The following is a 27,565-nucleotide window of genomic DNA, read 5'->3' as shown; positions in this document are numbered from 1 at the left end:
AAAGAGATTTCATCCCCACATGCTTTAAAAATGGATATGCATGCCTGAAACATGTTAAAGATGCAAATCACCTATGCATCCAAACCTTTTAAAGAGAATAACAAATGCTCATTAAATTTTCAAGTGAACGGGCTGTGAGATGTTTACCTGATTCAAACGACCATTATTTTGCCCATTTACAAAAAGCTGACCTAACGATAAAAGATGATTGTAAAGTGATTTATCATGCGTAACGGACTATATTACCCTAAGAAAAGACTTATTGTTTGGGAGTCAACACTCAGTTAAAAATCCCCTGCCTCCCCCTTTTCCCGACAATTGCAAAACCTAATATATAAAAACTAAAAAGTGCTTACAATCCCTAAAAATTAAAGACACTCTTTGGTATTTTCTCTCTCTACATTTATGCATTGTGCATTTCTATTTTAGATGTACTCTTTTTTCTTCAATCAAAGCATTGAGTTTTCGCTCTCCCTTCATCCCGTAAACCGAAAAGGCCAATAGATCACAACAAAATAAAAATTTTAGAGTTTATGTATCAAAAAAATTTAAAACAATAACAAAAATAAGTCTAGAAAATTTATTCACACACCACAAATGAACACAAAATTTTATTGTCCAAGTTATGTAAATTGCACTAATTGTTGACCCTAATAGCTTGGAATTTTAGAAGAAAGAGATTTCTTCCACACAGGCTTCAAAAATAGGTATGTATTCTTGAAACATGTTAAAGATGTAAATCACCTACCGATCCAAACCTTTTAAAGAGAATAATAAACGCTCATTAAAGTATCATGTGAACGATCGGTGGGATATTTACTCGAGTCAAACAAGCCATCATTTTGCTCATTCAAAAAAAGTTGACCTAATCATAGAGGATGGAAAAGTGATTTATCATGCATAACGGGCTATATTACCCTAAGAAAAGACTTATGGATTGGGAGTCAACACTCAGTTAAAAATTCCTTGCCTCCCTCTTTTCCCGACGATTGCAAAACCTGAAATAAAAAAACCAAAAAGATCTCACAATCCCTAAAAGTTACAGACACTCTTTGGAATTATATCTCTCTATATTTGTGCATTGTGCATTTTAATTTTAGATGCACTTTTTTTCTTAAATCAAAACTTTGAGTTTTCGCTCTCCCTTCATCCCGTAAACCAAAAAGGCAAATTGATCACAACAAAATGAAAATTTTACAGTTTATGTATGGAAAAAATTTTAAAAAATAAAAAATGTAAGTAAAAAAATTAATTCACACTCCACATGTGAACAAAAAAATTTTGTTGTCCAAGTTTGGGAAATTCCACTAGTTCAACCATAACAGCTTGGAATTTTATAAGATAGAGATTTCTTCCACACATGCTTTAAAAATAAATATGCAAGCTTGAAACATGTTAAAGATGCAGATCACCTACGGATCCAAACCTTTTTAAGAGAATAACAAACACTCATTCAATTCTCAAGTGAACATGCGGTGGAATATTTACTCGAGTCAAACAAGCCATTATTTTGCCCATTTACAAAAAGCTGACTTAATTATCATAGACGTTTGTAAAGTGATTTATCATGCGTAACGAGCTATATTACCCTAGCAAATAACATATGGATTGGGAGTCAACACTCTGTTAAAAATCCCTCGCCTCCTCCTTTTCCCGACGATTGCAAAACTTGATATTTAAAAAAATAAAAAGTGCTTACAATCCCAAAAAATTATAGACACTCTTTGGAATTATATCTTTCTACATTTGTGCATTGTGCATTTCCATTTTAGATGAACTCTTTTTTCTTAAATCAAAACTTTTAGTTTTCGCTCTCCCTTCATCTCGTAAACCAAAAAGGCAAATAGATCACAACTAAATTAAAATTTTAGTGTTTATGTAAGGAAAAAATTTAAAACAATAAAAAATGTTAGTAAAGAAAATTTAATCACACACATCAAATGAAGACAAAAGTTTTGTTGTCCAAGTTTGGGAAATTTCACTAGTTAACCCCTAACAGCTTGGAATTTTATTAGAAAGAGATTTCTTCCACATATGCTTAAAAACGGATATGCTTGCTTGAAACATGTTAAAGATGCAAATCACCTTTGGATCCAAACCTTTTAAAGAGAATAACAAACGCTCATTAAATTCTCAAGTGAACGTGTGGTGGGATATTTACCCGAGTCAAACAAGCCATTATTTTGGCCATTTACAAAAAGCTGAGCTAGTGATCATCGATGATTGTAAAGTGATTTATCATGCGTAACGGGCTAGATTATCCTAAGAAATGACTTATGGATTGGGAGTCAACACTCAGTTCAAAATTACCCGCCTCCCCCTTTTTCCCGATGATTGCACAATCTGATATATAAAAACTAAAAAGAGCTTAAAATCCTTAAAAATTACAGACACTCTTTGGAATGATCTCTCTCTACATTTGTGCATTGTGCATTTCCATTTTAGATTTACTTTTTTTTCTTAAATCAAAACTTTGAGTATTCCCTCTCCCTTCATCTCGTAAACCAAAAAGGCAAATAAATCATAAAAAAAAAAATTAAAGTTTTGTATGGAGAAAATTTAAAACAATATCAAATGTTAGTAAAGAAAATTTATTCACACACCAAAAATGAACACAAAAGTCTTGTTGTCCAAGTTTGAGAAACTCCACTAGTTGTTGACCCTAACAACTTGGAATTTTATAAGAAAGAGATTTCTTCCACACATGCTTTAAAAATGGATATGCATGCTTGAAACATGTTAAAGATGCAAATCACCAATGGATCCAAACCTTTTTAAGAGAATAACAAACACTTATTCAATTTTCAAGTGAACATGCGGTGGAATATTTACCCGACCATTATTTTGCCCATTTATGAAAAGCTGACCTAATGATCATAGACGTTTGTCAAGTGATTCATCATGCGTAACGGGCTATACTACCCTAGGAAATGACATATGGATTGGGAGTCAACACTCAGTTAAAAATCCCCCGCCTCCCCCTTTTCCCGATGATTGCAAAACCTAATATTTAAAAAAATAAAAAGAGCTTACAATCCCAAAAAATTACAGACACTCTTTGGTATTATATCTTCCTACATTTGTGCATTGTGCATTTCCATTTTAGATGAACTCTTTTTTCTTAACTCAAAACTTTGAGTTTTCGCTCTCCCTTCATCTCCTAAACCAAAAAGGCTAATAGATCACAACCAAATGAAAATTTTAGTGTTTATGTACCTAAAAAAATTAAAACAATAAAAAATGTTAGTAAAGAAAATTTAATCACACACCACAAATGAAGAAAAAAGTTTTGTTGTCCAAGTTTGGGAAATTTCACTTCTTAACCCCTAACAGCTTGGAATTTTATAAGAAAGCGATTTCTTCCACAGATGCTTAAAAATGGATATGCTTGCTTGAAACATGTTACAGATGCAAATCACCTATGGATCCAAAACTTTTAAAGAGAATAACAAACGCTCATTAAATTCTCAGGTGAATGTGCGGTGGGATATTTACCTGAGTCAAACAAGCCATTATTTTAGCCATTTACAAAAAGCTAACCTAGTCATCATCGATGACTGTAAAGTGATTTATCATGCGTAACGGGCTAGATTACCCTAAGAAATGACTTATGGATTGGGAGTCAACACTTAGTTCAAAATCCCCCGCCTCCCCCTTTTCCCGATGATTGCACAACCTGATATATAAAAACTAAACTGAGCTTACAATCCTTAAAAATTACAGATACTCTTTGGAATGATCTCTCTCTACATTTGTGCATTGTTCATTTCCATTTTAGATTTACTTTTTTTTCTGAAATCAAAACTTTGAGTATTCGCTCTCCCTTCATCTTGTAAACCAAAAAGGCAAATATATCACAAAAAATTAAATAAATTTAAAGTTTATGTATGGAGAAAATTTAAAACAATAACAAATGTTAGTAAATAAAATTTATTCACACACCACAAATTAACACAAAAAGTTTTGTTGTTCAAGTTTGGGAAATTCCACTAGTTGTTGACCCTAACAGCTTGGAATTTTATAAGAAAGAGATTTCTTCCACACATGCTTTAAAAATGGATATGCATGGTTGAAACATGTTATATATGCAAATCACCTACGGATCCAAACTTTTTTAAGAGAATAAAAAACACTCATTCAATTCTCAAGTGAACATGGGGTGGAATATTTACTCGAGTCAAACAAGCCATTATTTTGCCCATTTACAAAAAGCTGACCTAATGATCATAGACGTTTGTAAAGTGATTTATCACGCGTAACGGGCTATATTACCCTATGAAATGACACATGGATTGTGAGTCAACACTCAGTTAAAAATCCCCCGCCTCCCCTTTTTCCCGATGATTGCAAACCCTAATATTTAAAAAAATAAAAAGAGCGTACAATCCCTATAAATTATAGAAACTCTTTGGAATTATATCTTTCTACATTTGTGCATTGTGCATTTCAGTTTTAGATGAACTCTTTTTTCTGAAATCAAAACTTTGAATTTTTGCTCTCCCTTCATCCCGTAAACCAAACACGCAAATAGATCACAACAAAATGAAAATTTTAGATGTGATGTATGTAAAAAATTTAAAAAAACAACAAATGTAAGTAAAGAAAATACATACACGCACCTCAAATGAACACAAAAGTTTTTTTGTCCAAGTTTGGGAAGTTCCGCATGTTGAACCCTAAAAGCTTGGAATTTTATAAGAAAGAGATTTCTTCCACACATGCTTTAAAAATGGATATACATGCTTGAAACATGTCAAATATGCAAATCACATGCGGATCCAAACCTTTTAAAGTGAATAAAAAATGCTCATTAAATTCTCAAGTCAACATGCAGTGGGATATTTACCTGAGTCAAACAAGCAATTATTTTTCCCATTTACAAAAAACTGACCTAACGATCATAGATGATTATAAAGTGACTTATCATATGTAAAGGGCGATATTACCCTAAGAAATGATTTATGGATTGGGAGTCAACACTCAGTTAAAAATTCCCTGCCTCCCCTTTTTCTCGACGATTGCAAAACCTAATATATAAAAACTAAAAAGAGCTTACAATCCCAAAAAATTATAGACACTCATTTGGAATTTTGTCTCTCTACATTTGTGCATGATGCATTTCCAATTTAGATGTACTCTTTTTTCTTAAATCATAACTTTGAGTTTTCGCTTTCCTTTCATACCGTAAACCAAAACGGCAAATAGATCACAACATAATGAAAATTTAAGAGTTAATGTATCAAAAAAATTTAAAAGAATAAAAAATGTTAGAAAAGAAAATTTATTCACACAGCACAAATGATGACAAAAGTTTTGTTGTCTAAGTTTGGGAAATTCCACTAGTTAACCCCTAACAGCTTGGAATTTTATGAGTAAGAGATTTCTTCCACACATGCTTTAAAAACGGATACGTATGCTTGAAACATGTTAAAGATGCAAATCACCTATGGATCCAAACCTTTTAAAGAGAATAACAAACGCTTATTAAATTCTCAAGTGAACGTGTGGTGGGATATTTACCCGAGTCAAACAAGCCATTATTTTGCCCATTTAAAAAAAGCTGACCTAACGATCATAAAGAATTGTAAAGTGATTTATCATACGTAACGGGCTAGATTACCCTAAGAAATGACTTATGGATTGGGAGTAAAAACTCAGTTAAAAATCCCCCGCCTCCCCCTTTCCTGATGATTCCACAACCTGTTATATAAAAAATAAAAAGAGCTTACAATCCCTAAAAATTACAGACACACTTTGGAGTTATCTATCTCCTCATTTGTGCATTGTGCATTTCCATTTTAGATGTACTCTTTTTTCTCAAATCAAAACTTTGAGTATTCGCTTTCCCTTCATCTCGTAAACCAAAGAGGCAAATAGATCACAACAAAATCAAATTTTCAAATTTTATGTATGGAAAAAATTTAAAAAAATAACAAATGTTAGTAAATAAAATTTATTCACACACCACAAATGAACACAAAAGTTTAGTTGTCCAAGTTTGGGAAATTCCACTAGTTGTTCACCCTAACAGCTTGGAATTTTATGAGAAAGAGATTTCTTCCACACAGGCTTTAAAAATGGATATGCATGTTTGAAATAAGTTAAAGATGCAAATAACCTATGGATCCAAACCTTATTAAGAGAATAACAAATGCACATTAAAATCTCAAGTGAACAAGCGGTGGAATATTTAGTCGAGTCAAACAAGCCATTATTTTACCCATTTACAAAAAGATAACGTAATGATCATAGATGTTTGTAAAGTGATTTATCATGCGTAACGGGATATATTACCCTAAGAAATGACTTATGGATTGGGAGTAAACACTCAATTAAAAATCCCCCCTCCCCCTGTTCCCGACGATTGCAAAACCTGATATATTAAAAAATAAAAAGAGCTAACAATCCCTAAAAATTACAGACACTCTTTCGAATTATATCTCTCTTCATTTGTGCATAGTGCATTTCCATTTTAGATTTACTCTTTTTTGTTAAATCAAAACTTTGAATTTTTGCTCTCCCTTCATCCCGTTAACCAAAAAGGCAAATAGATCACAACAAAATGAAAATTTTAGAGTTTATGTATGCAAAAAATTTAAGACAATAACAAATGCAAGTAAATAAAATTTATTCGCACACCTTAAATGAACAAAAAAGTTTTGTTGTCCAAGTTTGGGAAATTCTGGTAGTTCAAACCTAAAAGCTTGGAATTTTATAAGAAAGTGATTTCATCCACACATGCTTTAAAAATGGATTTGCATGCTTGAAACATGTTAAAGAGGCAATTCGCCTATGGATCCAAACCTTTTAAAGAGAATAACAAACGCTCATTAAATTCTCAAGTGAATGTGCGGTGGGATATTTGCCTGAGTCAAACAAGCAATTATTTTTCCCATTTACAAAAAGCTAACCTAACGATTATAGATGATTGTAAAGTGATTTATCATGCGTAAAGGGCTATATTACCCTAAGAAATGACTTATGGATTGGGAGTCAACACTTAGTTAAAAATCCCCCGCCTCCCCCTTTTCTCGATGATTACAAAACCTAATATATAATAACTATAAAGAGCTTACAATCCCAAAAAATTACAGACACTCTTTGGAATTATGTCTCTCTACATTTGTGCATGATGCATTTCCATTTTAGATGTACTCTTTTTTCGTAAATCAAAACTTTGAGTTTTCGCTCTCCCATCATCCCGTAAACCAAAAAGGCAAATAGATCACAACAAAATGAAAATTTTAGAGTTTATGTATGGAAAAAATTTAAAACAATAACAAATGTAAGTAAAGAAAATTTATTCTCACACCACAAATGAACACAAAAGTTTTGTTGTCCTAGTTTTTTAAATTCCACTAGTTCAACCCTAACAACTTGGAATTTTATAAGAAAGAGATTTCTTCCACACATGCTTTAAAAATGGATATTCATGCTTGAAACATGTTAAAGGTTCAAATCACCTATGGATCCAAACCATTTAAAGAGAATAACTAACACTCATTAAATTTTCAAGTGAACGTGCGGTGGGATATTTACACAAGTCAAACAACCATTATTTTGCCCTTTACAAAAAGCTGACCTAACGATCATAGATGATTGTAAAGTGATTTATCATGCGTAACGGGCTATATTACCATAAGAAGTGACTTATGGATTGGGAGTCAACACTCAATTAAAAATCCCCCGCTTTCCCCTTTTCCCGACTATTGCAAAACCTAATATATAAAAACTAATAAGAGTTTACAATTCTCAAAAATTTCAAACACTCTTTGGAATTATCTCTCTCTACATTTGTGCCTTTTGGATTTCCATTTTAGATGTACTCTTTTTTCTTCAATCAAAACATTGAGGTTTCGTTGTCCTTTCATCCCGTAAACCAAAACGGCAAATAGTTCACAACAAAATGAAAATTTTAGTGTTTATGTAGGAAAAAAATTTAAAACAATAAAAAATTTCAGTAAAGAAAATTTATTCACACCCCACAAATGAACACAAATGTTTCGTTGTCCAAGTTTTGGAAATTCCACAAATTGTTGACCGTAACAGCTTGGAATTTTATAAAAAATAGATTTCTTCCACACGTGCTTTAAAAAGGGATATGCATTCTTGAAACATGTTAAAGATGCAAATGACCTTTGGATCAAAACCTTTTAAAGAGAATAACAAACGTTCATTAAATTCTCAAGTGCACGTGCGGTGGGATATTTACCCTAGTAAAACAAGCCATAATTTTGCCCATTTACAAAAAGCTAACCTAACAATGATAGATGATTGTAAAGTGATTTATCATGCGTAACGGGCTATATTACCCTAAGATATGACATATGTATTGGGAGTCAACACTCAGTTAAAAATCCCCCGCCTTCCACTTTTTTCGACGATTGCAAGACCTGATATATAAAAACTAAAAAGAGCTCACAATCCCTAAAAAATGCAGACACTCTTTGGAATTATCTCTCTCTACATTTATTCATTGTGCATTTCTTTTTTATATGTACTCTGTTTTCTTAAATAAAAACTTTTAGTTTTTGCTCTCCCTTCATCCCGTAAACCAAAAAGGCAAATAGATCACAACAAAATGAAAATTTTAGAGTTTATGTAGGGAAAAAATTTAAAACAATAACAAATGTCAGTAAAAAAATTTTATTCACACACCACAAATGAACACATAAGTTTTGTTGTCCAAGTTTGGGAAATTCCACAAGTTTTACCCTAACAACTTGGAATTTTTTAAGAAAGAGATTTCTTCCACACATGCTTTAAAAATGGATATGCATGCTTGAAACAAGTTAAAGATGCAAATCACCTTTGGATCCAAACCTTTTAAAGAAAATAACAAACGCTCATTAAATTCTCTAGTGAACGTGTTGTGGGATATTTACTCGAGTCAAACATGACAATATTTTGCCCATTTAAAAAAACTGAACTAACGATCATAGATGATTGTAAAGTGATTTATCATGCGTAACAAGCTATATTACCATAAGAAATGACTTATGGATTGGGAGTCAACGCTTAGTTAAAAACCCCCCACCTGCCCCTTTTCCCGTCGATTGCAAAACTGATATATAAAAAGTAAAAAGAGCTCACAATCCCTAAAAATTACAAACACTCTTTGGCATTATCTCTCTCTACATTTGTGCATTGTGAATTTCATTTTTAGATGTACACTTTTTTCTTAAATCAAAACTTTGAGTTTTCACTCTCCCTTCATCCCGTGAACCAAAAAGGAAAATAGATCTCAACAAAATGAAAATTTTGGAGATTATGTATGGAAAAAATTTAAAACAATAACAAATGTATGTAAAGAAAATTTATTCACACACCACAAATGAACACAAAAGTTTTGTTGTCCAAGTTTGTGAAATTCCACTAGTTCAACCCTAACAGATTGGAATTTTATAAGAAAGAGATTTCATCCCCACATGCTTTAAAAATGGATATGCATGCTTGAAACATGTTAAAGATGCAAATCACCTATGCATCCAAACCTTTTACAGAAAATAACAAACGCTCATAAATTCTCAAGTGAACGTGCTGTGGGATATTTACCTGAGTCAAACAACCATTATTTTGGCCAATTCCAAAAAGTTGACCTAACAATCATAGATGATTGTGAAGTCATTTATCATGTGTAATGGACTATATTACCCTAAGAAATGACTTATGGATTGGGAGTCAACACTCTGTTAAAAATCCCCCGCCACCCCCTTTTCCTGATGATTGGAAAACTTGATATACAAAAACAAAAAGAGCTCACAGTCCCTAAAAATTGCAGACACTCTTTGGAATTTTATCTCTCTACATTCGTCCATTGTGCATTTCCATTTTAGATGCACTCTTTTTTCTTAAATCAAAATTTTGAGTTTTCGTTCTCCCTTCATCTCGTAAACCAAAAAGGCAAATAGATCACAAGAAAATCAAAATTTTAGAGTTTATGTATGGAACAAATTTAAAAAAATAACAAATGTAAGTAAAAAAAATTCATTTACACACCACAAATGAACACAAAATTTTTGTTGTCCAAGTTTGGGAAATTCCACTAGTTCAACCCTAATTGCTTGGAATTTTATAAGAAAGAGATTACTTCCCCACATGCTTTAAAAATGGATATGCATGCATGAAACATGTTAAAGATGCAAATCACCTATGGATCCTAACCTTTTGAAGAGAATAACAAACGCTCATTAAATTCTCAAGTGAACGTGCAGTGGGATATTTACACGAGTCAAACAAGCCATTATTTTGCCCATTTACAAAAAGTTGACCTAATGATCATAGATGATTGTAATGTGATTTATCATGCGTAACGGGCAAGATTTCCCTAAGAAATGACTTATGGATTGGGAGTCAACACTCAGTTCAAAATCCCCCGCCTCTCCCTTTTCCCGATGATTGCACAACCTGATATATAAAAACAAAAAAGAGCATACAATCCTTTAAAATTATAGACACACTTTAGAATTATCTCTCTCTGCATTTGTGCTTTGTGCATTTCCATTTTAGATGTACTCGTTTTTCTTAAATCAAAACTTTGAGTATTCGCTCTCCCTTCATCTCGTAAACCAAAAAGTCATATAAATCACAACAAAATAAAAAAATTTAATGTTTATGTAAGGAGAATATTTGAAACAATAACAAATGTTAGTAAATAAAATTTATTCACACACCACAAATGAACACAAAAGTTATGTTGTCCAAGTGGGAAATTCCACCAGTTGTTGTCCCTAACAGATTGGAATTTTATAAGACAGTTATTTCTTCCACACATGCCTTAAAAATGAATATGCATGCTTGAAACATGTGAAAGATGCATATCACCTACGGATCCATTTAAGAGAATAACAAACACTCATTCAATTCTCAAGTGAACATGGGGTGGAATATTTACTCTAGTCAAACAAGCCATTATTTTGCCCATTTACAAAAAGCTGACCTAATGATCATAGATGATTGTAAAGTGATTTATCATGCGTAACGGGGTATATTACCCTAAGAAATCACTTATGGATTTGGAGTTAACACTCAGTTAAAAATCCTCCACCTCCCCCTTTTCCCGATGTTTGTAGAACCTGATATATAAAAACATACAAAGAGCTCACAATCACTAACAATTATAGACACTCTTCTGAATTATCTCTCTCTATATTTTTGCGTTGTACATTTTCACTTTAGATGTACTCTTTTTTCTTAAATCAAAACATTGATTTTTCGCTCTCCCTTTATCCCGTAAACAATAAAGGCAAATAGATCACAACAAAATGAAAATTTTAGAGTTGTTGAATGGAAAAATTTTAAAACACTAACAAATGTAAGTAGAAACAATTTATTCATACACCACAAATGAACACAAAAGTTTTGTTGTCCATGTTTGGGAAATTACACTAGTTCAACCCTAATAGCTTGGAATTTTATTAGAAAGAGATTTCATTCCCACATGCTTTAAAAATGGATATGCATGCTTGAAACATGTTAAAGATGCAAATCACCTATGCATCCAAACCTTTTAAAGAGAATAACAAACGCTCATTAAATTCTCAAGTGAACATGCTGTGGGATATTTACCCGAGTCATACAACCATTATTTTACCCATTTACAAAAAGCTGACCTAACGATCATAGATGATTGTAAAGTGATTTATCATGCGTAACGGATTATACTACCATAAGAAATGACTTATGGATTGGGAGTCAACACTCAGTTAAAAATCCCCCACCACCCCCTTATCCCGACGATTACAAAACCTAATATATAAAAACTAAAAAGTGCTTACAATCCCAAAAAATTATAGACACTCTCTGGTATTATCTCTCTCTTCCTTTGTGCATTGAGCATTTCCATTTTAGATATACTCTTTTTTCTTCAATCAAAACTTTGAGTTTTTGCTCTCCCTTCATCCCGTAAACCAAAAAGGCCAATAGATCACAACAAAATGAAGATTTTGGAGTTTATGTATCAAAAAAATTTAAAACAATAACAAATGTCAGTATAGAAAATTTTTTCACACACCACAAATGAACACAAAATTTTTTTGTCCAAGTTTTGGAAATTCCACTAGTTATTGACCATAACAGCTTGGAATTTTATAAGAAAGAGATTTCTTACACACATTCTTTAAAAAAGGATATGCATTCTTCAAACATGTTAAATATTCAAATAACCTTCCGATCCAAACCTTTTAAAGAGAATAACAAACGCTCATTAAATTATCAAGTGAACCATCGGTGGGATATTTACCCGAGTCAAACAAGCCATTATTTTGCCCATTTAAAAAAAGCTGACCTAAGGATCATAGATGATTGTAAAGTGATTTATCATACGTAACGGCTATATTACCCTAAGAAAGGACTTATGGATAGGGACTCAACACTCAGTTAAAAATCCCCCGCCTCCCCCTTTTCCTGACGATTGTAAAACCTGATATATAAAAACTAAAAAGAGCTTACAATCCTTAAAAATTACAGACACTCTTTGGAATTATGTCTCTCTATATTTTTGCATTGTGCATTAGCATTTTATTTGTACTTTTTTTCTGAAATCAAAACTTTGAGTTTTCGCTCTCCCTTCATCCTGTAAACCAAAAAGGCAAATAGATCACAACAAAATGAAAATTTTAGATTTTATGTATGGAAAAAATTTAAAACAATAACAAATGTTAGTAAAGAAAATTTAATCACACACCACAAAACAAGACAAAAGTTTTGTTGTCCATGTTTTGGAAATTCTACTAATTACCGCTAACAGCTTGGAGTTTTATTAGAAAGAGATTTCTTCCACACATGCTTTAAAAAGGGATATGCATGCTCGAAACATGTTAAAGATGCAAATCACCTATGGATCCAAACCTTTTAAAGAGAATAACAAACGCTCATTAAATTCTTAGGTGAACGTGCAGTGGGATATTTACCTGAGTCAAACAAGCCATTATTTTGCCCATTTACAAAAAGCTGACCTAATGATCATAGATGATTGTAAAGTGATTTATCATTTGTAACGGGCTAGATTACCCTAACAAATGACTTATGGATTGGGAGTCAACACTCAGTTAAAAATCCCCTGCCTCCTCCTTTTCCCGACGATTGCAAAACCTGATATATAAAAAAATAAAAAGAGCTTTAAATCCCTAAAAATTACTGGCACTCTTTGGAATTATATCTTTCAACATTTGTGCATTGTGCATTTCCATTTTAGATGTACTATTTTTTCTTAAAACAAAACTTTGAGTTTTCGCTCTCCCTTCCCCCGGTAAACCAAAAAGGCAAATAGATCACAACAAAATGAAAATTTTAGAGTTTATGTATGTAAAAAATTTAAAACAATAACAAATGTAAGTGAAGAAAATTTTTACATACACCTCAAATGAACACAAAAGTTTTGTTCTCCAAGTTTTGGAAATTCCGCTAGTTCAACCCTAAAAGCTTGGAATTTTATAAGAAAGAGATTTCTTCCACACAAGCTTTAAAAACGGTTATGCATGCTTGAAACATGTTGAAGAGGCAAATCACCTACGGATCCAAACCTTTTAAAGAGAATAACAGACGCTCATTAAATTCTCAAGTGAACATGCGGTGGGATATTTACCTTGGTCAAACAAGCAAATATTTTTCCCATTTACAAAAACCTAACCAAACGATAATAGATGATTGTAAAGTGATTTATCATGTGTAAAGGGCTATAATACCCTAATAAATGACTTATGGATTGGGAGTCAACACTTAGTTAAAATTCCCCTGCTTCCCCCTTTACCCGACGATTGCAAAACCTAATATATAAAAACTAAAAAGAGCTTACAATCCAAAAAAATTATAGACACTCTTTGGAATTATGTCTCTCTAAATTTTGCATAATGCATTTCAATTTTAGATGTACTTTTTTTTTCTTAAATCAAAACTTTGAGTTTTCGGTCTCCCTTCATACTGTAAACCAAAAAGGCAAATAGATCACAACCAAATGAAAATTTTAGAGTTTATGTATGGAAAAAATTTAAAACAATAAAAAATGTTAGTAAAGAAAAATTTTTCACACACCACAAATGATGACAAAAGTTTTGTTGTCCAAGTTTGGGAAATTCCACTAGTTAACCCCAAACAGCTTGGAATTTTATTAGTAAGGGATTTCTACCACACATGCTTCAAAAATGGATATGCATGCTTGAAACATGTTAAAGATGCAAATCACCTATGGATCCAAACCTTTTAAAGAGATTAATAAACGCTCATTAAATTCTCAAGTGAACGTGTGGTGGGATATTTACACGAGTCAAACGAGCCATTATTTTGCCCATTTAAAAAAATCTGATCTAACGATCATAGATGATTGTAATGTGATTTATCATCCGTAACGGGCTAGATTACCCCTAGAAATGACTTATGGATTGGGAGTCAAAACTCAGTTAAAAATCCCCCGCCGCCCCCTTTGCCCGATGATTGCTCAACTTGATATATAAAAACTAAAAAGAGCTTATAATCCGTAAAAATTACAGACACTCTTTGGAATTATCTACCTCTACATTTGTGCATTGTGCATTTCCATTTTAGATGTACTCTTTTTTCATAAACCAAAAAGGCAAATAGATCTCAAGAAAATAAAATATTTAAATTTTATGTATGGAAAAAATTTAAAACAATAACAAATGTTAGTAAAGAAAATTTATTCACATACCACAAATGAACAGAAAAGTTTTGTTGTCCAAGTTTGGGAAATTCCACTAGTTGTTGACCCTAACATCTTGGAATTTTATAAGTATGAGATTTCTTCCACACATGCTTTAAAAATGGATATACATGTTTGAAACATGTTAAAAAGGCAAATCACCTACGGATCCAAACCTTTTTAAGAGCATAACAAACACTCATTAAAATCTCAAGTGAACATGTGGTGAAATATTTACTCGAGTCAAATGAGCTATTATTTTGCCCATCAACAAAAAGATGACCTAATGATCATAGATGATTGTAAAGTGAATTATCATGCCTAACGGGCTATATTACCCTAAGAAATGACTTATAGATTGGGAGTAAACACTCGCCTCCCCCTGTTCCTGACGTTTGCAAAACCTAATATATAAAAAAATAAAAAGAGTTTACAATCCCTAAAAATTACAGACACTCTTTGGAATTATATCTCTCTTCATTTGTGTATTGTGCATTTCCATTTTAGATGTACTCTTTTTTCGTAAATCAAAACTTTGAGTTTTCGCTCTCCCTTCATCCCGTAAACCAAAAAGGTAAATAGATCACAACAAAATGAAAATTTTAGAGTTTATGTATGTAAAAAATTTAAAACAATAAAAAATATAAGTAAATAAAATTTATTCACTAACCTCAAATGAACACAAAAGTTTTGTTGTCCAAGTTTGGGAAATTCTGGTAGTTCAATCCTAAAAGCTTGGAATTTTATAAGATAGAGATTTCTTCCATACATGCTTTAACAATGGATATGCATGCATGAAACATGTTAAAGATGCAAATGACCTATGGATCCAAACCATTTAAAGAGAATAACAAACGCTCATTAAATTCTCAATTGAACGTGCGATGGGATATTTACCTGAGTCAAACGAGCAATTATTTTTCTCATTTACAAAAAGCTGACCTAACGATTATAGATGATTATAAAGTGATTTATCATGCGTAAAGCACTATATTACCCTAAGAAATGACTTATGGATTGGGAGTCAACATTCAGTTAAAAATCCCCCGCCTCCCCCTTTTCCCAATGATTGCAAAACCTAATATATAAAAACTTAAAAGAGTTTACAATCCAAAAATATTATAGACACTCTTTGGAATTATGTCTCTCTACATTTGTGCATGATGCATTTCCATTTTAGATGTACTTTTTTTTCTTAAATCAAAACTTTGAGTTTTTGCTCTCCCTTCATCCCGTAAACAAAAAAAGGCAAATAGATCACAACAAAATGAAAATTTTAGTGTTTACGTATGGAAAAAATTTAAAACAATAAAAAATGTAAGTAAAGAATATTTACTCTCACACCACAAATGAACACACAAGTTTTGTTGTCCAATTTTTGGAAATTTAACTAGTTCAACCCTAAGAGCTTGGAATTTTATAAGAAAGAGATTTCTTCCACACATGCTTTAAAAATGGATATGCATGCTTGAAACATGTTAAAGATGCAAATCACCTATGGATCCAAACCATTTAAAGAGAATAACTAATGCTCATTAAACTTTCAAGTGAACGTCCGGTGGGATATTTACCCGAGTCAAACAACCATTATTTTGCCCATATACAAAAAGCTGACCTAACGATCATAGATGATTGTAAAGTGATTTATCATGTGTAACGGGCTATATTACCCTAAGAAATGACTTATGGATTGGGAGTCAACACTCAGTTAAAAATCCCCCGCTTCCCCCTTTTCCCGACGATTGCAAAAACTAATATATAAAAACAAAAAAGAGTTTACAATCCCCAAAAATTACAAACACTCTTCGGAATTACCTCTCTCTACATTTGTGCATTTTTCATTTCCATTCTAGATGTACTCTTTTTTCTTCAATCAAAACTTTGAGTTTTCACTCTCTCTTCATCCAAAACGGCAAATAGATCACAACAAAATGAAAATTTTTGAGTTTACGTAGGGAAAAAATTTAAAACAATAACAAATGTCAGTAAAGAAAATTTTTTCACACCCTACAAATGAACACAAAAGTTTTGTTGTCCAAGTTTGGGAAATTCCACAAGTTGTTGACCCTAACAGCTTGGAATTTGATAAAAAAGAGATTTTTTCCACACATGCTTTAAAAAGGGATATGCATGCTTGAAACATGTTAAATATGCAAATGACCTTTGGATCAAAAGCTTTTAAAGAGAATAAAAAACGCTCATTAAATTCTAAGTGAACGTGCGGTAGGATATTTACCCAAGTAAAACAAACCATAATTTGGCCCATTTATAAAAAGCTAACCTAACAATCATAGATGATTGTAAAGTGATTTATCATGCCTAACGGGTTATATTACCCTAAGAAATGACATATGAATTGGGAGTCAACACTCAGTTAAAAATCCCCCGCCTTCCCCTTTTCTTGACGATTGCAATACCTGATATAAAAACTAAAAAGAGCTCACAATCCCAAAAAAAAATTGACACTCTTTGGAATTATCTCTCTCTACATTTGTTCTTTGTGCATTTCCATTTTATATGTACTCTTTTCTCTTAAATAAAAACTTTTAGTTTTCACTCTCCCTTCATCCCGTAAACCAAAAATGCAAATAGATCACAACAAAATGAAAATTTTAGAGTTTATGTATGGAAAAATTTTAAAAAATAACAAATGTAATTAAAATTTGTTTTATCACACACCACAAATGAACACGAAAGTTTTGTTGTCCAAGTTTGGGAAATTCCACTAGTTCAACCCTAACAACTTAGAATTTTATAGGAAAGAGATTTCATCCACACATGCTTTAAAAATGGATATGCATGCTTTAAACATGTTAAAGATACAAATCCCCAATGGATCCAAACATTTTAAACTGCATAACAAATGCTCATTATATTCTCAAGTTAACATGCGGTGGGATATTTGCTCGAGTCAAACAAGCCAATATTTTGCCCATATACAAAAAGCTGACCTAACGATCAGAGATTATTGTAAAGTGATTTATCATGTGTAACGGGCTATATTACCCTATGAAATGACTTATGGATTCAGAGTCAACACTTAGTTATAAACCTCCCCCAAATCCCCCTTTTCCCTTCGATTGCAAAACCTGATTTTATAAAAACTTAAGAGGGCTCACAATCTCTAAAAATTACAGGCACTCTTTGGAATTATGTGTATCTACATTTGTGCATTGTACATTTCCATTTTAGATGTACTTTTTTTTCTTAAATCAAAACTTTGAGTTTTCGCTCTACCTTCATCCCTTAAACCAAAAAGGCAAATAGATCACAAAAAATCAAAATTTTAGAGTTTATGTTTGGAAAAAATTTAAAACAATAACAAATTTAAGTAAAAAAAATTATTCACACACCACAAATGAACACAAAAGTTTTGTTGTCCAAGTTTTTGAAATTCCACTAGTTTAACCCTAACAGCTTGGAATTTTATAAGCAAGAGATTTCATCCACACATGCTTTAAAAATGGATATGCTTGCTTGAAACAGGTAAAAGATTTAAATCACCTATGGCTCCAAACCTTTTAAAGAGAATAACAAACGCTCATTAAATTCTCAAGTGAACGTACGGTGGCATATTTACTTGAGTCAAACAAGCCATTATTTTGCCCATTCACAAAAAGCTGACCTAACGATCATAGATGATTTTAAAGTGATTTATCATGACTAACGGGCTATATTACCCTAAGAAATGACTTATGGATTGGGAGTCAACACTTAGTTAAAAATCCCCCGCCTCCCCCTTTTCAAAACGATTGCAAAACCGGATATATAAAAACAAAAAAGATCTTACAATCCCTAACAATTACAGACACTCTTATGAATTATATCTCTCTACATTTGTGCATTGTGCATTTCAATTTTAGATGTACACTTTTTTCTTAAATCAAAACTTTCAGTTTTCGCTCTCTCTTCATGCCGTAAACCAAAAAGGCAAATAGATCACAACAAAATGAAAATTTTAGAGTTTATGTATGAAAAAAATTTAAAACAATAACAAAAGTAAATAAAGATAATTTATTCACACACCACCAATGAACACAAAAGTTTTGTTGTCCAAGTGTGGGAAATTCCACTAGTTGTTGACCCCAACAGCTTGGAATTTTATAAGAAAGAGATTTCTTCCACACATGCTTTAAAAATGGATATACATGATTGAAACATGTTAAAGATGAAAATCACCTATGGATCCAAATCTTTTAAAGAGAATAACAAACACTCATTAAATTCTCAAGTGAACATGTGGTGGGATATCTACACGAGTCAAACATGCCATTATTTTACCCATATACAAAAGGCTGACCTGACAATAATTGATGATTGTAAAGTGATTTATCATGCGTAACGGGCTATATTACCCAAAGAAATGTCATATGGATTGGGAGTCAACACTCAGCTAAAAATCCCCCGCCTCCCCCTTTTCTCGACGATTGTAAAACCTTATTTATAAAAGCTAAAAAGAGCTCACAATCCCTAAAAATTACATACACTCTTTTGGAATTATCTCTCTCTATATTTGTGCATTGTGCATTTCCATTTTAGATATACACTTTTTTCTTAAATCAAAACTTTGAGTTTTCGCTCTTCCTTCATCCGGTCATCCAAAAAGGCAAACTGATCAGAACAATATGAAAATTTAAGAGTTTATGTATAGAAAAAATTTAAAACAAAAACAAATCTAAGTAAAGAAAATTTATTCACACACCACAAATGAACACAAAAGTTTTATTGTCCAAGTTTGGGAAATTCCACTAGTTCAACCCTAACAGCTTGGAATTTTATAAGAAGGAGATTTCATCCACACATGCTTTAAAAATAAATATGCATGCTTGAAACATGATAAAAATGCAAATCACCTATGGATCCAAACCTGTTAAAGATAATAACAAACTCTCAATAAATTCTCAAGTGAACATGCGGTGGGATATTTACCCGAGTCAAACAAGCCATTATTTTTCCCATTTACAAAAAGCTGACCTAACGATCATAGATGACTGTAAAGTGATTTATCAAGCGTAACGTGCTATATTACCCTAAGAAATGACTTATGGATTGGAAGTCAACACTGAGTTAAAAATCCCCCGCCTCCCCCTTTTCCCGACGATTGCAAAACCGGATATATAAAAACTAAAAAGAGCTTACAATCCCTAAAAATTACAGATACTCTTTGGAATTATCTCTCTCTATATTTGTGCATTTTGCATTTCCATTTTAGATGTATAATTTTTTTAAATTAAAACTTTGAGTTATCGCTCTCCCTTCATCCCGTAAACCAAAAAGGCAAATAGATCACCACAAAATGAAAATTTTAGAGTTTATGAATTGAAAAAATTTAAAACGATAACAAATGTACGTAAAGAAAATTTATTCACACACCACAAATGAACACAAAAGTTTTGTTGTCCAAGTTTTGGAAATTCCACTAGTTCAACTCTAACAGCTTAGAATTTTATAAGAAAGAGATTTCATCCACACGTGCTATAAAAAGGGATATGCATGCTTTAAACATGCTAAATATGAAAATCACCTATGGATCCAAACCTTTTAAACAGAATAACAAACGCTCATTAAATTCTCAAGTGAACATGCGGTGGGATATTTGCCCGAGTCAAACAAGCCAATATTTTGCCCATGTACAAAAAGCTGACGTGACGATCATAGATTATTGTAAAGTGATTTATCATGCGTAATGGCCTATATTATCCTAACAATCTCACATGGATAGGGAGTCAGCACTCAGTTAAAAATCCCCCGCCTCCCCCTTTTCTCGACGATTGAAAAACCTGATATATTAAAACATAAAAAAGCTTACAATCCCTAAAAATTACAGACACTCTTTGGAATTATTTCTCTCTATATTTATGCATTGTCCATTTTAATTTTAGATGTACACCTTTTTCTTAAATCAAAACATTGAGTTTTCGCTCTCCCTTCATCTCGTAAACCAAAAAGGCAAATAGATCACAACAAAATGAAAATTTTAGAGTTTATGTGTGGAAAAAATTTGAAAGAATAACAAATGGAAGTAAAGAAAATTTATTCACACACCACGAATGAACACAAAAGTTATGCTGTCCAAGTTTGGGAAATTCCACTAGTTCAACCCTAACAGGTTGGAATTTTATAAGAAAGAGATTTCATCCACACATGCTTTAAAAATGGATATGCATGCTTGAAACATGTTAAAGACGCAAATCAGCTAAGGATCCAAACCTTTTAAAGAGAATAACAAACGCTCATTAAATTCTCAAGTGAAAGTGTGGTGGGATATTTACCCGAGTCAAACAAGCCATTATATATCCCATTTACAAAAAGCTGACCTAACGATCATAGATGATTGTAAAGTGATTTATTATGCGTAACGTGCTATATTACCCTAAGAAACGACTTATGGATTTGGAGTCTACACTCAGATAAAACTCCCCCGCCTCCCCCTTTTCCCAACGATTGCAAAACCAGATAATAAAAACTAAAAAGAGCTTACAATCCCTAAAAATTAGAGACACTCTTTTGAATTATCTCCCTCTACATTTGTCCATTGTGCATTTCAATTTTAGATGTACACTTTTTTGTTAAATCAAAACTTTGAGTTTTCGCTCTCCCTTCATGCCGTAAACCAAAAAGACAAATAGATCACAACAAAATGAAACTTTTAGAGTTTATATATGGAAAAAATTTAAAAAAAATAACTAATGTAACTAAAGATAATTTATTCATACACCACAAATTAACACAAAAGTTTTGTTGTCCAGGTTTGGGAAATTCCACAAGTTGTTGACCCTAACAGCTTGGAATTTTATAAGAAAGAGATTTCTTCCATACATTCTTTAAAAACAGATATGCATGCTTGAAACATGTTAAAGATGCAAATCACCTATGGATCCAAACCTTTTAAAGACAATAAAAAACTCTCATTAAATTCTCAAATGAACGTGTGGTGGGATATTTACCCGAGTCAGACCAGCCATTATTTTACCAATATACAAAAAGCTGACCTGACAATCATAGATGATTGTAAAGTGATTTATTATGCGTAACGGGCTATATTACCCAAAGAAATGTCATATGGATTGGGAGTCAACACTCAGTTAAAAATCCCTCGCCTCCCCCTTTTCTCCACGATTGTAAAACCTTATATATAAAAACTAAAAAGAGCTAACAATCCCAAAAAATTACAGACACTCTTTGGAATTATCTCTCTCTATATTTGTGCATTGTGCATTTCCATTTTAGATGTACACTTTTTTCTTAAATTAAAACCTTGAGTTTTTGCTCTCCCTTCATCCCGTAAACCAAAAAAGCTAAATAGATCACAACAAAATGAAAATTTTAGAGTTTATGTATGGAAAAATTTTAAAACGACAAGAAATGTAAGTAAAAATAATTTATTCACACACCACAAATGAACACAAAAGTTTTGTTGTCCAAGTTAGGGAAATTCTACTAGTTTAACCCTAACAGCTTGGAATTTTATAAGAAAGAGATTTCATCCACACATGCTTTAAAAATGGATATTCATGTTTGAAACATGTTAAAGATGCAAATCACCTATGGATCTAAAACTTTTAAAAAGAGTAACAAACGCTCATTAAATTCTGAAGTGAACGTGCGATGGGATATTTTCTAGAGTCAAACAAGCCATTATTTTGCCCATATACAAAAAGCTGACCTGACGATCATAGATGATTGTAAAATTATTTATCATGCGTAATGGGCTATATTACCCGAAGAAATGTCATATGGATTGTGAGTCATGACTCAGTTAAAAATCCCCGCCTCTCCCTTTTCTCGACGATTGCAAAACTATATATAGAAATACTACAAAGAGCTTACAATCCCTAAAAATTACAGACACTCTTTGGAATTATCTCTTTCTATATTTGTGCATTGTGCATTTTAATTTTAGATGTACACTTTTTTTGAAATCAAAACTTTGAGTTTTCGCTCTCCCTTCATCCCGTAAACCAAAAAGGCAAATAGATCACAAAAAAATGAAAATTTTAGAGTTTATGTAAGGAAAAAAATTTAAAACAATAACAAATGTAAGTAAAAAAACTTTATTCACACACCACAAATGAACACAAAAGTTTTGTTATCCATGTTTGGGAAATTCCACTACAACCCAAATAGCTTGGAATTTTAAAAGAAAGAGATTTCATCCACACATGCTTTAAAAATGGATATGCATGCTTGAAACATGTTAAAGATTCAAATCACCTATGGATCTAAACCTTTTAAAGAGAGTAACAAACGCTCATTAAATTCTCAAGTGAATGTGCGGTGGGATATTTACCCGAGTCAAACAAGCAATTATTTTTCCCACTTACAAAAAGCTGATCTAACGATCATAGATGATTGTAAAGTCATTTATCATGTGTAATGGGCTATATTACCCTAAGAAATTACTTATGGATTGGGAGTCAACACTCAGTTAAAAATCCCCCGCATCCCTCTTTTCCCAACGGTTGCAAAACCTGATATATAAAAACTAAAAAGAGCTTACAATGTCTAAAAATTACATACAGTCTTCAGAATTATCTCTCTCAACATTTGTGCATTGTGCATTTCTATTTTAGATGTACATTTTTTTCTGAAATTAAAACTTTTAGTTTTTGCTCTCCTTCATCCCGTAAACAAAAAAGGCAAATAGATCACAACCAAATGAAAATTTTAGAGTTTAAGTATGGAAAAAATTTAAAACAATAAAAAATGTTAGTAAAGAAAATTTATTCACACACCACAAATGAAGAAAAAAGTTTTGTTGTCGAAGTTTGGGAAATTCAACTAGTTAACCCCTAGTAGCTTGGAATTTTATAAGAAAGAGATTTCTTCCACACATGCTTGAAAGCGGATATGCATGCCTGAAACATGTTAAAGATGCAAGTCACCTATGGATCTAAAACTTTTAAACAGAATAACAAATGCTCATTAAATTCTCACGTGAAGTACGGCGGGACATTTATTTGAGTCAAACAAGCCATTATTTTTCCCATTTACAAAAAGCTGACCTAACGATCAAAGATGATTGTAAAGTGATTTATCATACGTAACGGGCTATATTACCCCATGAAATGACTTATGGATTGAGAGTCAACACTCAGTTAAAAACCCCCCGCTCCCCCTTTTCCCAACGATTGCAGAACCTAATATATAAAAACTAAAATGTGCTCACAATCCCTCAAAATTACATACACTCTTTGGAATTATCTCTATCTACATTCATGCATTGTGCATTTCATTTTAGATGTACTCTTTTCTCTTAAATCAAAACTTTGAGTTTTCCCTCTCCCTTCATCCCATAAACCAAAAAGGCAAATACATCACAACAAAATGAAAATTTTAGAGTTTATGCATGGAAAATATTTCAAACAATAACAAAAGTAATTAAAGAAAATTTATTCACACTCCACAAATGAACATAAAAGTATTGTTGTCCAAGTTTTTGAAATTCCACTACTTCAACCCTAACAGCTTGGAATTTTATAAGAAAGAGATTTCTTCCACACATGCTTTAAAAACGGATATGCATGCTTGAAACATGTTAAAGATCTAAATCACCAATGGATCCAATCATTTGAAAGAGAATAACAAACGCTCATTAAACTCTCAAATGAACGTGCGGTGGGATATTTACCCGAGTCGAACAATCCATTATTTTGCCCATTTACAAATAGCGGAGCTGACGATCATAGATGATTGTAAAGTGATTTATCATGCGTAATGGGCTATATTACCCTAAAATAGGACTTATGGATTGGGAGTCAACACTCAATTAAAAATCCACCGCCTCCCCCTTTTCCCGACGTTTGCAAAACCGGATATATAAAAATTAAAAAGAGCTTACTATCCCTAAAAAAAACAGACACTCTTTGGAATTATCTCTCTCTACATTTGAGCATTGTACATTTCCATTTTAGATGTACATTAGATGTACACTTTTTTCTTAAATCAAAACTTTGAGTTTTCGCTCTCCCTTCATGCTGTAAACCAAAAAGGTAAATGGATCACAACAAAATGAAAATTCTAGAGTTTATGTATGGAAAAAATTTAAAACAATAACAAATGTAACTAAAGAAAATTTATTCACACAACACAAATGAACACCAAAGTTTTGTTGTCCAAATTTGGGAAATTCCACTAGTTGTTGACCCTAACAGCTTGGAATTTTATAAGAAAGAGATTTCTTCAACACACGCTTTAAAAATGGATATGCATGCTTGAAACATGTTAAAGATGCAAATAACCTATGGATCCAAAACTTTTAAAGAGAGGAACAAATTCCAATTAAATTCTCAAGTGAACATGCGTTGGGATATTTACCAAAGTCAAACAAAGCAGTATTTTGCCCATATACAAAAAGCTAACCTAACGATCATTGATGATTGTAAAGTGATTTATCATGCGTAACGGTCTATATTACCCTATGAAATGACTTATGGATTGGGAGTCAACACTCAGTTAAAAATCCCCCGCCTCCCCCTTTCCCGACGATTGCAAAACCTGATATATAAAAACTAAAAAGAGCTTACAATTACTAAAAATTCCAGACACTCTTCAGAATTATCTCTCTCTACATTTGTGCATTGTGCATTTCCTTTTTTGATGTACACTTTTTTCTTAAATCAAAACTTTTAGTTTTCGTTCTCGCTTTATCCCGTAAACAAACAAGGCAATTAGATCACAAAAAAAATGAAAATTTTTCACACATCACAAATGAACACAATTTTTTTTTTTGTCCAAGTTTGGGAAATTCCACTTGTTCAACCCTAATAGTTTGGAATTTTATAAGAAAGAGATTTCATCGACGCATGCTTTAAAAATGGATATGCATGCTTGAAACATTTTAAAGATGCAAATCACCTATGGATCCAAACCTTTTAAAGAGAATTACAAATGCTCATTAAATTCTCAAGTGAACGTGCTGTGGGATATTTACCAGAGTCATACAAGCTATTATTTTGCCCATTTATAAAAGGTTGAGCTAACGATCATAGATGATTGTAAAGTGATTTATCATGCGTAACGGGCTATATTACCCTAAGAAATGACTTATGGATTGGGAGTCAACACTCAGTTAAAAATCCCCTGCCTCCCCCTTTTCCCGACGATTGCAAAACCTGATATATAAAAACTAAAAGTAGCTCACAATCCCTAAAATTTACAGACACTCTTTGGAAATATATCTCTCTACATTTTTGCCTTTTGCATTTCCATTTTAGATGTACTTTATTTTCTTAAACAAAAACTTTGAGTTTGCGCTCTCCCTTCATGTCGTAAACCAAAAAGGCAAATGGATCACAACAAAATGAAATTTTTAGAGTTTATGAATGAAAAAAATTTAAAACAATAAAAAATGTAAGTAAAGAAAATTGATTCACACTACACAAATGTACACAAAAGTATTGTTGTCCAAGTTAGGGAAATTCCACTAGTTGTTGACCCTAACTGCTTGGAATTTTGTAAGAAAGAGATTTCTTTCACACTTGCTTTAAAAATGGAAATGCACGGTTGAAACTTGTTAAAGATGCAAATTATCTATGGATCCAAAACTTTTAAAGAGAACAACAAATGCTCACTAAATTCTCAGGAGAACGTGCGGTGGGATATTTACCTGAGTCAAACCAGTCCTTATTTTGCCAATATACAAAAAGCTGACCTAACGATCATAGATGATTGTAAAGTGATTTATCATGCAGAATGGGCTATATTACCCTAAAAAATGACTAATGGATTGGGAGTCAACACTCAGTTAAAAATCCCTTGCCTCCCCATTTTCCCGACAATTGCAAAACCTAATAAATCAAAACTAAAAAGACCTCACAATCCCTAAACATTACAGTCACTCTTTGGAATTATCTCTGTCTATATTTGTCCATTGTGCATTTCCATTTTAGATATACTCTTTTTCCTTAAATAAAAAACTTTGAGTTTTCGCTCTCCCTTCATCCCGTAAACCAAAAAGGTAAATAGATCATAACAAAATGAAAATTTTAAAGTTTATGTATGAAATTTTTTTTTAAAAATAAAAAATGTAAGTAAAGAAAATTTATTCTCACACCACAAATGAACACAAAAGTTTTGTTGTCCAAGTTTGGGAAATTCCACTAGTTCAACCCTAACAGCTTGGAATTTTATAAGAAAGAGATTTATTCCACGCATGCATTAAAAATCGAAATGCAAGCTTGAAAATGTTAAAGGTGAAAATCAACTACAAATCCAAACCTTTTAAAGAGAATAACAAACGCACATTAAATTCTCAAGTGAACGTGCGGTGGGATATTTACCCGAGTCACACATGCCATTATTTTGCCCATTTACAATAAGCTGACCTAATGATCATAGACGATTGTAAAGTGATTAATCATGCATAACGAGCTATATTACCCTAAGAAATGACTTATGGATTGGGAGTCAACACACAGTTAAAAACCCCCCTGCCTCCCCCTTTTCACGACGTTTTCAAAACCAGATGTATAAAAATTAAAAAGAGCTTACAATCCCTACAAATTATAGACACTCTTTCGAATTATCTCTCCCTACATTTGTGCATTGTGCATTTCCATTTTAGATGTACTCTTTTTTCTTAAATCAAAACTTTGAGTTTTCGTTCTCCCTTCATGCCGTAAACAAAAAAGGCAAATAGATCACATCAAAATGAAAATTTTACAGTTTAAGTATGAAAAAAAATTTAAAACAATAACAAATGTAAGTAAAGAAATTTTTTTCATACACCACAAATGAACACAGAAGTTTTGTTGTCCAAGTTTGGGAAATTCCACTAGTTGTCGTCCCTAACAGTTTGGAATTTTATAAGAAAGAGATTTCTTCCACACATGCTTTAAAAATGGATATGCATGCTTGAAACATATTAAAGATGCAAATCACCTATGGATCCAAAAATTTTAAAGAGAA

This window comes from Aristolochia californica, unplaced genomic scaffold, assembly GCF_029961685.1.
Source record: "Aristolochia californica isolate CCGP_79_NKW_82.1479 unplaced genomic scaffold, dmAriCali1.0.hap1 SCAF_1, whole genome shotgun sequence".
NCBI classification, from domain to species: domain Eukaryota; kingdom Viridiplantae; phylum Streptophyta; class Magnoliopsida; order Piperales; family Aristolochiaceae; genus Aristolochia; species Aristolochia californica.
This window is presented reverse-complemented; position numbering follows the sequence as displayed.